Raw genomic sequence first — 14,126 nt, 5'->3', positions numbered from 1 at the left:
TTGATGTTATGTATTTTCCAAGCATCTATGGGCAATGTAGATGACTGGTGACTATTCATGATGTAATCGAGTGGCAGAAACGTCCGAATTTATTTTTTGATAACTCTCCGTTTGGAGGACTAAAGGTAGGGGTAGAGACAAGCCGTAGGGGTAGGGGAAAGATTTGGATACGGCCTAAGTCTGGAGGGAGATGGGTTAAGTCAGTGTTTTTCAACCTTTTTTGAGCCAAGGCACACTTTATCCTTGACAAAAATCCTGCGGCACACCAGCATCCAAAAATGAAAAAGAATGAGAAACTCATAGTCATAGTCTCAAATGCATTTTTGTGATAATTGTGATAAAGGCTGGAAGTTGCAGCTGTTTTTTCTAAAACTTGTAATAAAAGTTAAGTTAGTTTTCAGTAATAATGTTCAACAAAATTGTTTGAAATTTTACCCTGCTAAGTGTTTTTTCCCTCCAGTTTATTACCATGCAATTTTATGTAACCTCACAGAAAAACAAATATATTCTTTCTAAATAGTGATTTATTTTTTAAATATATTTTTAGATGTTGGTGCAAAGGCAACTATAACTTTTGAACAGTATGATCACAATATGTTTGATAAATTTTACACAAAAAAACTAACATTATCTCGGCAATGTTGTCATCTAAAATAGATCAGTGATTGCAAAGTTTTAGTTAGTGAAAATGTAGCCAGACAGGATAGAATGTTGGTGTGTAGGATAACTAAAGGCCAGCAAGATGAAGAGAAAAAGGGCAGAGGAGAGCACCAAGTGACTAAAGTTAAAAAAGGCAAAGTGCAGTGTGTTTTTTATAGGGAGGAGTTGAAAAAGACTTTGGGAGACTGGGAGGTGATCAGGAGACAGGAAGGAAGATACTTGATGTGTCAGCTGGAATGAGAAAAGCAGATAAAGAGGCTTGATGTTCAACAAATGAGCGAGTGGGAATGGTAGGACAAATAAAGTTGATGGAGTACACAAGATAAGAACAGTATAAAGCACAACTTTAGTGTTTTGACATTCAAACCTTTCCTGGACCAAACTTCCTCTTTAATGATTTACTAATTAATTGATGTTGTACCCACAGATGTTTATTAGCTTATCTTTTGTTTGTCCTACAGGAAGTCCCTGTCTTTGGATCACAGCCTGAGCGATTTGTTGTTGCGGCATTTACTGTGCGAAATCAGGAAGCGTGACTGGCCATCTGCACCAAGAACAAATCAAAGAGCTCATTATACAACAGACAGATGTTGTCCTCTGTTTGACCATACACCTCTCATATAAACATGCAGACAAATGTTGGATTTGACTCACATATTCTGCCTTTATTTACTCAGACAATGTGACAAATCACAATATAATTGGAAAATTGTATACCTTACGCACTGGACCCATAATGTTGATTTCTACAAGTTGTCCTCTAGAATATAAATGTACATATTGAATTTAATATGTACTGTGTGTATTTAATATGAAAGAATTTAATACTTAGCTTTTATACTTTTTGCTTGGTCTTAAATTAACTTTTTTAACCAAGTTAGGAACAAATTCTTAAAATATTGAGAAATTTGGTCAAGAGGTATCTTTATCCACACATACTATGAAAACAAAAATGTTTGGAGTTGCAGATATAATTCCATTTATACCACCTGGGTGATCTAAAGAATGATCCATTTTACCCACTTAATTCACTCCGTAAGGGTAATTCTGTCAGGACCAGGTCTTGAGGACCAAAAATATGACAGACCCAAGAGTAATACTTCAGAGTTTATTTGAGGATCAGAGCAGGCAGGACAATGGCTGGAACTTGACACCAGAGGGCGCTGAGGCAGACTTGTGGGTAATGAGGAATGAGAGGAGGAGGGGAACAGAGCAGAGTCCAAAGCAGGTATTGGAATGAGGAAGTCCGTGAACACAGTTTGCAGAAGAGGAAAGTCTTACTGCTTGGTATCTTGAGAGAGGACTTGGCAAAGTAAATGGAGGTCACAGGCAGGTAAGTTGATAATTGAAAACTTGGAACCACAAGTAGAGTAGAGAGGCTGGGATATCGGCTGGCTGGCGGGCTGGCGGGCTGGAGGTCTGAGATCTTGGGAGCGTGGAGCAAAAGGAAGGGCTTGCAGACAGGCTAAAGACTGAAAACACAGAGCATGAGTAAGCTCGGAATCAGGCAGAAGACTTGACGTTCCAGCAGCGAGTGGAGCTGCATGGCAGTGATATATACTCAGGCAAACAGGTGGAGTGAATCAGAGGTGACGAGCAGTCGCAGGAGGGCAGGGCGGCTGCTGTCATGACAAATTCAATTGTGTTTCCCTGTTGTTGCTTCTGAACTATGTGAGTGTGATGGCAGCATACCCTGCCACACCCACAAACAAAATGGCGGTAACCTCCCCCCAGCATTGCACATTTTATTTTTAATTTTATTATTTCAGATTCTTTATTCTTAAATAAATGCACACATTTCTTTGAGTTAAAACTATACATGTATTATCTATTTTCAATAATTTCTAGCACATGTATATTTGTTTAGTTTACTTATTTTGGTTTGTTTAATTAATGTCACCTGTTTTTTGAGTTGCCAGGGCTGAGGGTGCTACTGGTCGCTACGGATGTGGCTGAGGTTCTGCTCCTGGAGCTGTGCTGTGAGGACTGGCAAAGGAGGAGGTCAAGTCTTCAGAGCCTTTAAATACTCCAGTCAGGCAATTGGGCAGACACCATCGACAGAAGCCTCCAGGGGAGAAACTAATGGACTTATTTAATGTTTATTTGCTTTGCTTCTGTTGGTCAGTAGTCATTTTGTTCCACTTTTGATGATTTTTCTCTTCCACTAAGAGACCAAGTTTTGTGTTAAGTCTTGTCTTTATAGTCTTTGTTAAATGTTTGTGTAGTCATGTTAGTTCCCCCCCATGTTTCTTAAGTGGTCTGATCAGCCACTATATATGTTCCCCTGTTGTGTCTTTGGTTAGGTCAGTTTGTTTCTGTTACTTGGTCTGTTTAGTTGGTTAAGTTAAAGTTATTGCCTGAGTTAATGTTTCTGTTGACCTCTTTTAGAAAAGGCACTCACCCCTAAGTAAGTAAGTAAGTAAGTGAGTAAGTACATTTGAATCATAAAGCACCTTTCACAGAACAAAAGTCACAAGGTGCTTGTCATGGGTTTTTCAGGGAAAAGCTTGTCAGGCCACACAATGAATGCAGAGGAGCCAAGGTTAGTTTTCTTCTTTATTTAGAGGAAAGGGAGCATATCCACTGCTCCTCACAAAGGCCACATCATCCCAAGACGCAGCAAATCATTTCCTGTCTCACTTCCCTTTTTAAATCATATGCCCCTCCTACTGGGTATTGCTCTTCATGAGCTCAGGGTCCGGCAAAAAGTTTACAATGTCTTAAAAAAACAACAACAAACATTTTCAATTTTCTCCTCAAAGATCATAATCTGTTATTTACAAAGATTACAATGATCTACCTTAAAAATAAAATCCAAACTCAATGTCAGGTGAGTCACATGAAGGTTGGTCACTAACTTCCGGGTAAACAAACAAACTAATTATTGCGAGCTGTGTGAGTGTTTGTGTGGGGAATAAGAATCAGCAAAAAACATAAAAACATAAAGACAAAAACATGTACCACGTAAAACAATAATCCCAAGCCCAAAGAAAAACAGTTTAGTTAAAATGCTTTGCAAAATAAAGTTTTAAGTTGGCTTTGAAAATAATTCACAGAGTCCAGGGAACGCGGGGAGAACTGGAGCTCATTCCAGAGTTTAGGAGCAACAGCCTGGAAGAATCTGTCTGTTCACAAATCATTGAAGAAAAATGGTTCAGCGCACTGTCTAGTGGGTCTAGATGACCCAACTCCCAATGTTAAATTGCCAAGGATAGCACAAGGGATAAAGGAGCTTGATGGAGTGGCCTAAATGTCAGCACTAATATTTCATACTGAGAGCGTTAAGCAACCAGGAGACAATAAAGAACTCTGAGGATAGGGGAGATGTGATCTCTTCTCTTAGTGTATGTCAAGATCTCTTTTAAACCCTCTAAGACACACACATTGCACTCTCTGATGATCTTCGCAGCAGAGTTTTGGATCAACTTCAGGCGAGACAGTTCCTTCTTATTCTGACAGGAAAACAGACTATTACAGTAGTCTAACCGTGTAGACACAAAGGCATGAATAAGTGGTTCTAGATCTTCATATGACACAATTTTCAAGAGCTTAAAAATATTCCTGAACTGGCAGAAACAGTTCTTGATCAGCTGTTTGGAATGCTGCTCCAGGACTTTGTCAAAAGTTACACACAAGTTTCTAAGACTGGGTTTGACAGCCTGGCCAATAGAATCCAAATGCTGCTTAATCCCTGGTATGGCATCATAAGTTGCAATAACTAGTGTTTCTGCTTTCTTTGAGTTTTTACAGAGCCATTGTTTTATCTGCATAAGGCAGTTCATCACAGAGTCCAGTTTGTGTGTCTTAGAGGGCTTAAAAGAGAAATATAGCTGGATATCATCAGCAAAGAAGTGGTAGGAGACATCACTAAACCCCTGGATAAACTTTCTGAGGGGGATCATTTATAACAGAAATGGGACAGGACCCAAAACTGAGCCTTGAGGAACAACACACAGTTAGTCTGCTGATGTACAGTACAGACCTAAAGCTTGGACACACCTTCTCATTTAAATGAATGGGAAAGTGTGTCCAAACTTTTGGTACTGTAGATATTATGTTGTTAGCCATGGCACTGAAACGCTGACCAGATAAGAGGAAAACCAGTGGAGAACTTACTGACAAACCAATTAGATCCCTCAATCTTTCCAATCAGATCAGATGGTCAACCACGTCAAATGCTGATGAAAGATGTGGTAAAACTAGAACTTAACAGAATCAGCAGGCATTAAAATGTCCCTCAGTAAAGCTACAGGCCTTAGGGAACAAAATATAGGATGATATGGCTTAACCCTTGTTCTATCTTAGATGACCCCACCCTTGCATTGACGTGTTCTCCCTACCATGACAAAGGTGGAAAGATTTCATGTAATTGTAGCCGGGGCACAGTATGCTGCGGGGTGCATGCAGCCCCGGCTAAGATCTTCTGTGTTGTGTTTTCAGATGAATAACAAGTCTCACACAGGAATTGCCATCCAGAATGAGGGATTTTACTGCGTTAAAGCAAAACAAAACAAAAAACAGCACATGTGTTTTATTTCTGGTCTCGCACCAACACACACGTTCCCTCGGCAGTCCTCACGGAGATTCAGGTACATATGACAAAAATACATTAAATAATAATTACAGCGTGATCGTATAATTTACTTTAGCACACTCCCCTCACTAAATGCCATTTTTACATTATTTTAAATCACAAAACACTGATACAAATAACAACTCAATAATACTCAAAGCAAATAGAAATAAATAATACAATCAAAAAGTAATAAAATATTTCTGATCAAAATAAATGCTCACAAACCTGTGTTAAAGCAATAAACAAATACAGCACGTGTTTTATTTCTGGTCTCGCTCCAACACACACCTGAAGGAAGGCAGAGAAAAAAAACCACAGACACACGAGACCATACTGCTTGTTAGCTTGAGTCCTGCTAACACTAACATACTTCTGAGTGCTGCATTTACCTTTAACAACATTTTTCATACGATTGGCAAAAACAAAAAGGGTGTGAGAAGAGTTTTAACTTATAAACATAGTTTTTCTATGTTTTAAACTTTATCTAAACTCTCTTTTTACCCCAACTATTACAAGCAAAGTCCACTGCTTACCTCCTCTCGGCAGTCCTCACGGAGACAGAGGGGAATGCCGCGAAAGAACAGGAAGTAGTGAACCATCAAAATAAAAGTCTCTGCTTAGAACATTCTTTTACAAATGTCAAATTAAAGATAAAAAAAAGCAACATTTTGGTGAAATTAACACAACTAATATTACATGGGCTACATCCTCCCCACCTAGATTTTGCCAAAATCTATCTAATAGAAAACAAAACCTCAATACACGGCGATGGCTCAAAGAAAGCTCTCAGCTTCACAGTCAATTAGAAAATTACCCGCTATACAGGTTCAGAGTCAGCTTAAGGTTGATCAGACCTTAGTATCACTTAGATTTATATGATGCCGTCTACACCATACGAGTACCTTGCCACCAAAACTCGTAGATTCTGAGGGTTACTTAAATACCATGTACCAAAAAAAACAAAGCTATCCTCTGAACTTTCAGAATAATGTCAACAATGACTGAGACTTCCTACTAAGAGAATTTGCACATCCTTTTAAACCCAAAGGCCTCTGAACCATAGTTTGGATAAGTCTGTTGACCTTTTTACTAACTCTCCCTACTCGAGTCGTGACTTCACATTCCTCATTTTTCACTGGATTTGCATGAGTCAGCACTTCAGGAGTGTCCTTATCAGAGTCTGGGTGAACTAGTTGTAGGGAACCATCAAAATAAAAGTATCTGCTTAGAACATTCTTTTACAAATGTCAAATTAAAGATAATAAAAAAAGCAACATTTTGGTGAAATAAACAAAACAAATATTACATTGGCTACATAATCCATGGACACCAGTGATGTTCACAAATCATTGAAGAAAAAAGGTTTAGCGCACTGTCTAGTGGGTCTAGATGACCCAACTCCAAATGTTAAAATGCCTAAGATAGCACAAGGGTTGCGGACTCTTATTATTAAGCGTTACCATTTTATGTCACGAGGTGACAAGAAAGTGGGTCTAGATGACCCAGCTCCCAATGTTAAAGTGCCTAGGATAGCACAAGGGTTACCCTGGCTTTCAGCAAATTTTTTACTACTACTATTTATGTTTTTATTTGTTTTTATTTATTTATTTGTTTTTATTTATCCATTTTATCTTGCTTTATGAACTTACACTATATTTTAATGTGTTATTTTAAATTTAATTTACCTTATTAATGGCTTTTATCAATACGTTTCATTCATTCTGTTTTTTATTTTTCCCGGTGCTTCCTCAGTTGGGACCTCTCCCTCTGGGTTGGCTGCTGTTCAGCCACAGCGGCTCTGGATGGGTACCTGCATCACCTCTCTGCTGTGGTGGAGCGGTCCCCGCGTGTGTTGCTGCATTTGGCTGGTCATGCAGCGATTCACTGAGAGTGAAGTTCCAATTATCAGCTTTTCCAACACCTTGTTTTCGTGCTCAGCATATTTCTTATTTCTCATTGTCTTTCCCCATCAGTTGAGGGGTGGTAGATGTGAAAGAAGTGGGGGGTTGTGTAGGTACGGGGAGGGGGGGCCCTATTTTTATTTCTATTTATTTATTTATTTATTTATTTATTTATTTGTTTATTTATTTGATTGTTTATTTTAATTTTCATGCTTGTTTTTATATTATTTATTTTGTTTTGTTTTAATGTAAAGCACTTTGTGTTATACTTTTATATGAAAAATGCTTTATGAATAAAGTTTGATTGATTGATTTATTTGACATTTATTAGCATTTGTTAATCCTTTATAAAATAAGTGTTAGCTTTTGCAATTTTATACAAATGCCTTATAAGATAATACATGTACATGTAATAATTGTGTTCTTGTTAACAGTTTATTGAGTGTTTTAAAGCCCCCCAATCAAAGCGAGACCAAATATTCACAAGCCATTTATAAATTCCTTGTATGGGATTAATACATATATTAACAGTGTAGTGATCTCTTGTCCTCTATTTTTTCAATATCATTCTTCTGTGACAGACACTGCATTTTATTTCACTCCCTTAAAGAAGATTTTTTTGCATCCATTTGATCAGTTTTAAGGCTTTTCTTTTAGACTTGCCCACAAAACTGAGCCTCCGTAGTTTGGTAACCAAGGTAATTTTTTTAATGTTAATGAACGCTCCTTCCTGAGTTTCATGCAACCAGTTTGAATTTATTGCCATCAGTCTATTGCCGCCCGCGCTCAAATGTCCAGTCATTATCGATAACGTCGATCCCACCCACTACGAAACGGACAGTCATACAAATTAAATGCTACTGGATTTGTTGCTTACATTTTCTCAGTGTGCGGGCGTGATTTCTTTTCAATTGTTGCTAAGCGTAGTAAGACCCTGCTGCTCGCTATAGCTATCCACCATGTCCATCCCGCAAGTCCGAAGCCACATGAGCACCTGAGCTGGCAGGGCGGAGTCACCCGAGCCGGAGAAAAGCATGAAGAGGAAGCAAACAGACCAGGCACGTCTCCCTGGTGAGCTATAAGCAAATATTTTAAGGCCTTCTCTCTCGTGCATACTCATCAAATTATTCCAAGTGGTCTTTCCATTCCAATTTATTGTGTTTATGACAGTTATGCTGCTTCCAGAGAGACGTATTTTCACATTGGAGCAGGGGTGGCCAATAAGCATACGGCTATTAGAGTCTCATATTTTCTATATACCATGCCTCATTTTATAGTTTTTATTCTTAAATCACACTCAAATCATTTTAAAATCGCATTTTATTATTAGTCTAAACCAGGGGTGCTCATTACCTCAATCACGATCGACCGGTCGATCTTCAAGGACATGAGGGTAGATCGCGGGACAGAGAAGATTTAAAAAAAAAAAGTACTTCTAAAAAATCCACCAGCCAATCAAAATCCTCACCGAGAAGTACGGGACTTGATTGACATGCAGATTGGCAAATCGGACATCCTCTGATACATACGTCACTGCAGACGCGTGTTTAATTTCACTGAGCGCAAACTCTCTGTCATCAGAAAGTCGCTTTCTGCCCCGCGGCATGTCAAGTCCCCGGCAGGAGACCACTCCGGACAACCGGAGTGTTTATTGAAGCCGCCCCGCGTGTCTCCTCCTGGTACCGGCTCTGCAGTTCTCAGCCTATAAATGCGAGCTCACAGAGCCAGCAGCGCCTTTGAAATGCCATGCTCCCCCCACACGCGGCTGCGGTATCAAGCTTTAAGTTCTAAGAGGCGGGGCGGGGCGTTGCACACCCCCAACAACAGATAAGATGACAGAGCCCGGTCCATTAGGCGCTCTGCCGTTCACGGAGCTTCAGTACATAGAACTCCAACAGCCACACGGCCTAATTGGCTGCTATTATATATTCATGAGGGAAAAAACGCACAAATTATGCATACCATTATGCAAAGCCCTCTTTACCCGCAAATTGAGAAGCAAAACCACCCAATTGGGCGGAAAACCGCCCAATCTGGCAACACTGCTGCTAGCTTCTCTTGTAGAAAAAATGTGCTCCCTCCACAGCTCACTGTGAAGTTACTTTCTGTCAGCTAGTTAGCTGCTCAGCCCAGTGGAAATTTTAGAATAAAAGCACTGCCATTGCAGCTTTACTTCCGTTGTGAGTTAATGTGTTGTGTTGTGAGTTAATGTGATGTGTTGTGAGTTAATGTGTTGTGTTGCGACCCTTCTGGGACACCGCAATTTTGTCTTCAAATAATCAGATTTTTTTGTGAGTGAAATGATAAATATAATAAATAATTTTCCTTATTTATTGGTTGTTTTCAATGTTTTCTGCTGGGTGTAGTAGCATGAGATTTTTTTACTGTTTTGTTTATTCCGTTTATTTAGAGACATTTATTGTGACCACAGGAATTTTCAATATGCACGGCAAAGCTCGTTTCTGCATTGTAAAATGGTTAATAAGGGGTTGAGAGATTCAGAGGTAGAACGACTGAAGCCCTGGGTGTAAAGCACGGTGCACCATTGCACTATATAGTGCACTACATAGTGCACCATTTAGGGTTTAGGGTGGGAATTTGGACATAGCCGTAGATTCGGACAGCTCTACAAAATGGCAAACTATATAGTGCAGTAAGTAGTGAGTAGTGATGGAATTTGGACATGGCCACTGACATTTGAACGATACCATTTTATGTTCCCACTTTATTGACAACAGTAATGTCATTACAGCAAACCATTAATCACAACAGTGGATACAACTTAGCACATCCGTGCATTTCTGACTTTTGCAGCTTGGCTCAAGAATTGTTACAAAGTATTTACAAAACATAAAATGTATTCTTCGAAATGTTGTTTAAATGTTGACCACCAATCGTAAATAGTCTTTTAAATGGTAAACTTTTATTTTTTTCCCTCAAAGATCTGACTGAAGTGTCACCTACTGCCCAGCTTGTTACATAAGAACAGCAACAAGACATCAAAAAGGCACAATCTGTAAAGGTGAGAATATGTGTCTCTTTCGCAATGTGGTTGGTATGTGTTGAAGAGTTGTTATTTGTTATATTGAATTTGTGGCCTAGTTAAAGTTATAAAGGTCATTTTTCATATTCTGTAATTTGTGTTTCTTTGTGGCAAAACATAGCCCATACTTTAGGACGCTGCAAACACTCAAACTGTCAATGAAGGTTCTCGTTCATCCAGGTGGTGTAGTCTTGAGGTTGAGTCATATCAGCTGGACTTAAAAAAATGTAAGTCCAGCTTAACATGGAAATCCCATACAAGCAATTTATATATAAATGGCTTGTGAATATGAACCCCTATTTGGTCACGCTTTATATTGGGGGGGCTGCAAAACACTCAATAAACTGTTAAAAAGAACACAACTATTACATGTATCATTATCTTATAAGGCATTTGTATAAAATTGCAAAAGCTAACAAATATTTTATAAAGGATTAACAAATGCTAATAAATTTCTTTATAAGCAGATTAATACCACATTACTCATGCTTGTTAATGTCTTATAAGTAGTTTATTACTGAATATTTTAATGTATTTATAAACAGCTTATTTAAACTTGTAAGTCAGTTGTTTGACATTTATAAATGCTAATTAATGTACTTTTAAGCAGCTTAATAAAACATGACTAGTGCTTGTTAATGTCTAATAAATACACTGACCAAAAATATAAACACAACACTTTTGTTATTGCTCCCATTTGTTATGGTATGAACTCAAAGATGTGAAACATTTTCCACATACACAAAATAACCAGTTCTCTGAAATATTGTTCACAAATCTGTCTAAATCTGTGATAGTGAGTACTTCTTTGCCAAGACAATCCATCCCACCTCACAGGTGTGCCATATCAAGATGCTGATTAGACAGCATGATTATTGCACAGGTGTGCCTTAGACTGGCCACAAGAAAAGGCCACTTTGAAATCTTCAGTTGCATCACACAGCACAATGCAACAGATGTCGCAAGTTTTGAGGAAGCGTGCAGAGCAACCAGGGTGAATCAGCAGGCAGGACAGTCTCTGGCAACCCAGTAAATGTCTTACAACTGACTTAGTGGGTTAAAAAAATGGATGCAAACTGTTAACCTGCGCAGAGTTGTTGGTCATGTGATTCATTTAATTAGAAAAGCGTTTCCATTGCAGTTTTGCAAAATATTTCGATTTTGATACACCTCAACAACCACCTCCTCCAAGAACAAAAACTTGTTTTTGATAAAAGTGAGCTTTTTCAAAATTTACGTGTTTCCATTAAGTGAATTTACCTGTGCAAATCCACTTTGCACAATTTTGTAGTCAATGGAAACACATCTGATGTGACTGATTAAGAATGTTAGAGGTCCAAAAACCGTTAGCCAGTGTTCCAGAATATGCCTTATAACATTGACAATAATGTTAGACACTAGAGGTGTAATGATTTTTAAAACAAATTTTTTCATTTATTTTGTGCTTGACGATCTGATTCACAGCCAATATTAGTTCATTTTGAATGATCTGATTAGATCTGATTTACTGAACTAAAATTGATCCAGGATATCGTTTGCCAAAACGTCAACCAGTGTGACTCAGAGATAAAGACCTGTTACTGAACGGTGTAGTTCAAGTTTTCCAGATTCCTTGCATTTCAGTCAGACAACTCATGCAGTAAAGACATTTATTTTCACATTCTTTTAGTTTGGCATAAGGCTCCGTTCAATTACACAAGACAAGATCTCCATAAAACTTTTGGGTAACAGAGCTCACAGATGGAAGCCGGGGAGGAGGGTGAGGTGAAAAATGCAGCGCTTGCGGTAAAGGAAGAGAGGTAAAACTGCACACCTGAGCTTAACCCTGGTGCTATCTCAGACGACCCCACCCTTACTTTGACGTGTTCTCCCTACCATGACAAAGGTGAATAAAGGTGGTAAGATTTCATGTAATCCATGGACACCAGTGAAGTTCACAATTCATTGAAGAAAAAAGGTTCAGCGCACTGTCTAGTGGGTCTAGATCAGTGTTTTTCAACCAGTGTGCCGCGGCACACTAGTGTGCCGTGAGAGATGGTCAAGTGCGCCGTGGAGAAATTGCCCTCATTAACTGATCTAAAAGCAATTACCATCTCCATGATTTCAGCTCTCTGTTCATCCAAACAGGCCCTGATAAAACACTGAGGAGTTAGGAATATAAAAGATCATAAAATACTTTTTCTTTGCGTTTATTTTATTTTATTAAAGACATTTTGATAAGGTACCGCGATTCAGCTGCACCTTCGGCTGTATTTTGGAAACGTCCCGTCCCTTTAACTGTCTCCACCAATCATTCTTGAAGGCTTAATCACATGTCATCAGTCTGACCAATCAGAAGTGGTTAAAGTCTTCACTTCCTTGTCCCGATTTAGCTCGTAAAGTCACTCAGTTCTAACAAAAATACCAGCTAAAGCTTGTCTTTAGCGGTGTAGCTTCCCACAGAATCCGGTATCAGACCGTGGAACAAGTGAACAAAACAATGAAGCTCCGAAAACCGATCTCCGGCCGTTTTATGCACTACATCTCCCATGATGCATTGGGTTGTGAGAGTGACAGCGCATACGGAGATCTGTTGTTAAACGTCTTGAAACCAACGAACACACATCAAACTGTTTTTAAATCTTCTAACTTATCTTTTATTGCATCTTTTAGAAAAAAAACAGCTGCAGTTTCCAGCTTTTTCTGCAACAATTATCTCAAAAATGCACGTGAGATTGTGGAGGGGCTGTAGATCAATACAGAGTATGAGTTTCTCCTTTTTTTTTTAATTTTTGGATGCTGGTGTGCCGCGGGATTTTTTTTAAGGTTAAAGTGTGCCGTGGCTCAGAAAAGGTTGAAAAACACTGGTCTAGATGACCCACTAGACAGTTAGAGGTGGAGTACAACAAGTCTCTAAATGGAGATGCTTGTAGTCGAGTGTCATCTGCTTGAAAGCAAGTCAGATTGAGGATTGGCTTGCGGACACAAAATGTAACTCTTGGAACTGAAGCTAGAGAGCGTCAGTGATATTGTTTCTATGACCAGGGATAACATTTGCTCGTAGTGTGAAGTTATTTAAACACTAAACCATGTCAACCGATGACGCATTAAACTATTTATCATCACACTTCTTGAAACAACCTTGTAATAATCTCCACGGCTGAATTCTCTCAGAACACCATGATCCATGAATGGACCATTAGAGCTGTGGATTTGGGTTCAATTAAATTTTTTTATTTGTATAGCCCAAATTCACAGTCGTCTCGATGGGCTTCATATAGGTAATTGAAAAAGTGAAACATGAACTCAAAAGGATCATGAATACATGAAGTTCAATAGGAAAATACTAAAATTAACTCACAAACTGACTAAGCTATACTGGCATCCCTGCCCTTAGACCCCCCTTCGCGGTAAGGAAAAACTCCTGAAAAAAACAGATTCCGGAAAAACGAAGAAACCTCAGGGGTGCCCACATGAAGGAGGGATCCTCCCCCAGGACGGACAGGCAATTTACCTGAACCCTTAGAGAAGAATTGACTTATCTAAATCTACAACTACATATATAAAGTCCAGCAGACAAGCTTCATCCAGCCGGAGTTGGGGGGGAAGGTCAGGGGCGCGAATCGACCGGAGACAGGAACCACAGCCAGGTGTCAGAGCAGGAGCAGAGACGAGGTACACGGCCAGGTACAAAGCAGAGACGAGCCAGAGGCAGGATCCACAGCCAGGTGTAGGAGCAGGAGCAAAGACGAGGTACATGGTCAGGAACAGGAGCACGGATGAGCCAACTGGAATCTGGAAGCACTCCCACTCCACAGGAGGGGAGAGGGAAAGAGGGACAATACATGAATCGCACTGCACCAAACAGAGGCATGGAGAACTAAATGATGAATAATTATCAAGAATAGAGAATAGAGTAGAGAAGAGAGAAAGGGTAGAAGTAGATGAGAAAAGAGGACAAAACCCC

At 39.2% G+C, this 14,126-nt stretch overlaps 1 long non-coding RNA gene across 1 annotated transcript; it reads left to right on the top strand.

The window, feature by feature from the left end:
• The first annotated feature begins 1,883 nt into the window (after positions 1-1,883).
• LOC144991153 (uncharacterized) lies at positions 1,884-5,407 on the top strand. The gene is made up of 2 exons (XR_013655082.1): positions 1,884-1,993; positions 2,573-5,407. It is a non-coding gene; the product is annotated as an uncharacterized LOC144991153 (long non-coding RNA).
• The last annotated feature ends 8,719 nt before the right edge of the window (positions 5,408-14,126 follow it).

Source organism: Oryzias latipes, chromosome 3 (assembly GCF_053564925.1).
Source record: "Oryzias latipes strain Hd-rR chromosome 3, Olatipes_Hd-rR_3.1".
In the NCBI taxonomy this organism is placed as follows: Eukaryota; Metazoa; Chordata; class Actinopteri; order Beloniformes; family Adrianichthyidae; genus Oryzias; species Oryzias latipes.
Note: the sequence above shows the minus strand (reverse complement) of the source record. Positions and strands in the feature narration are given on the sequence as shown.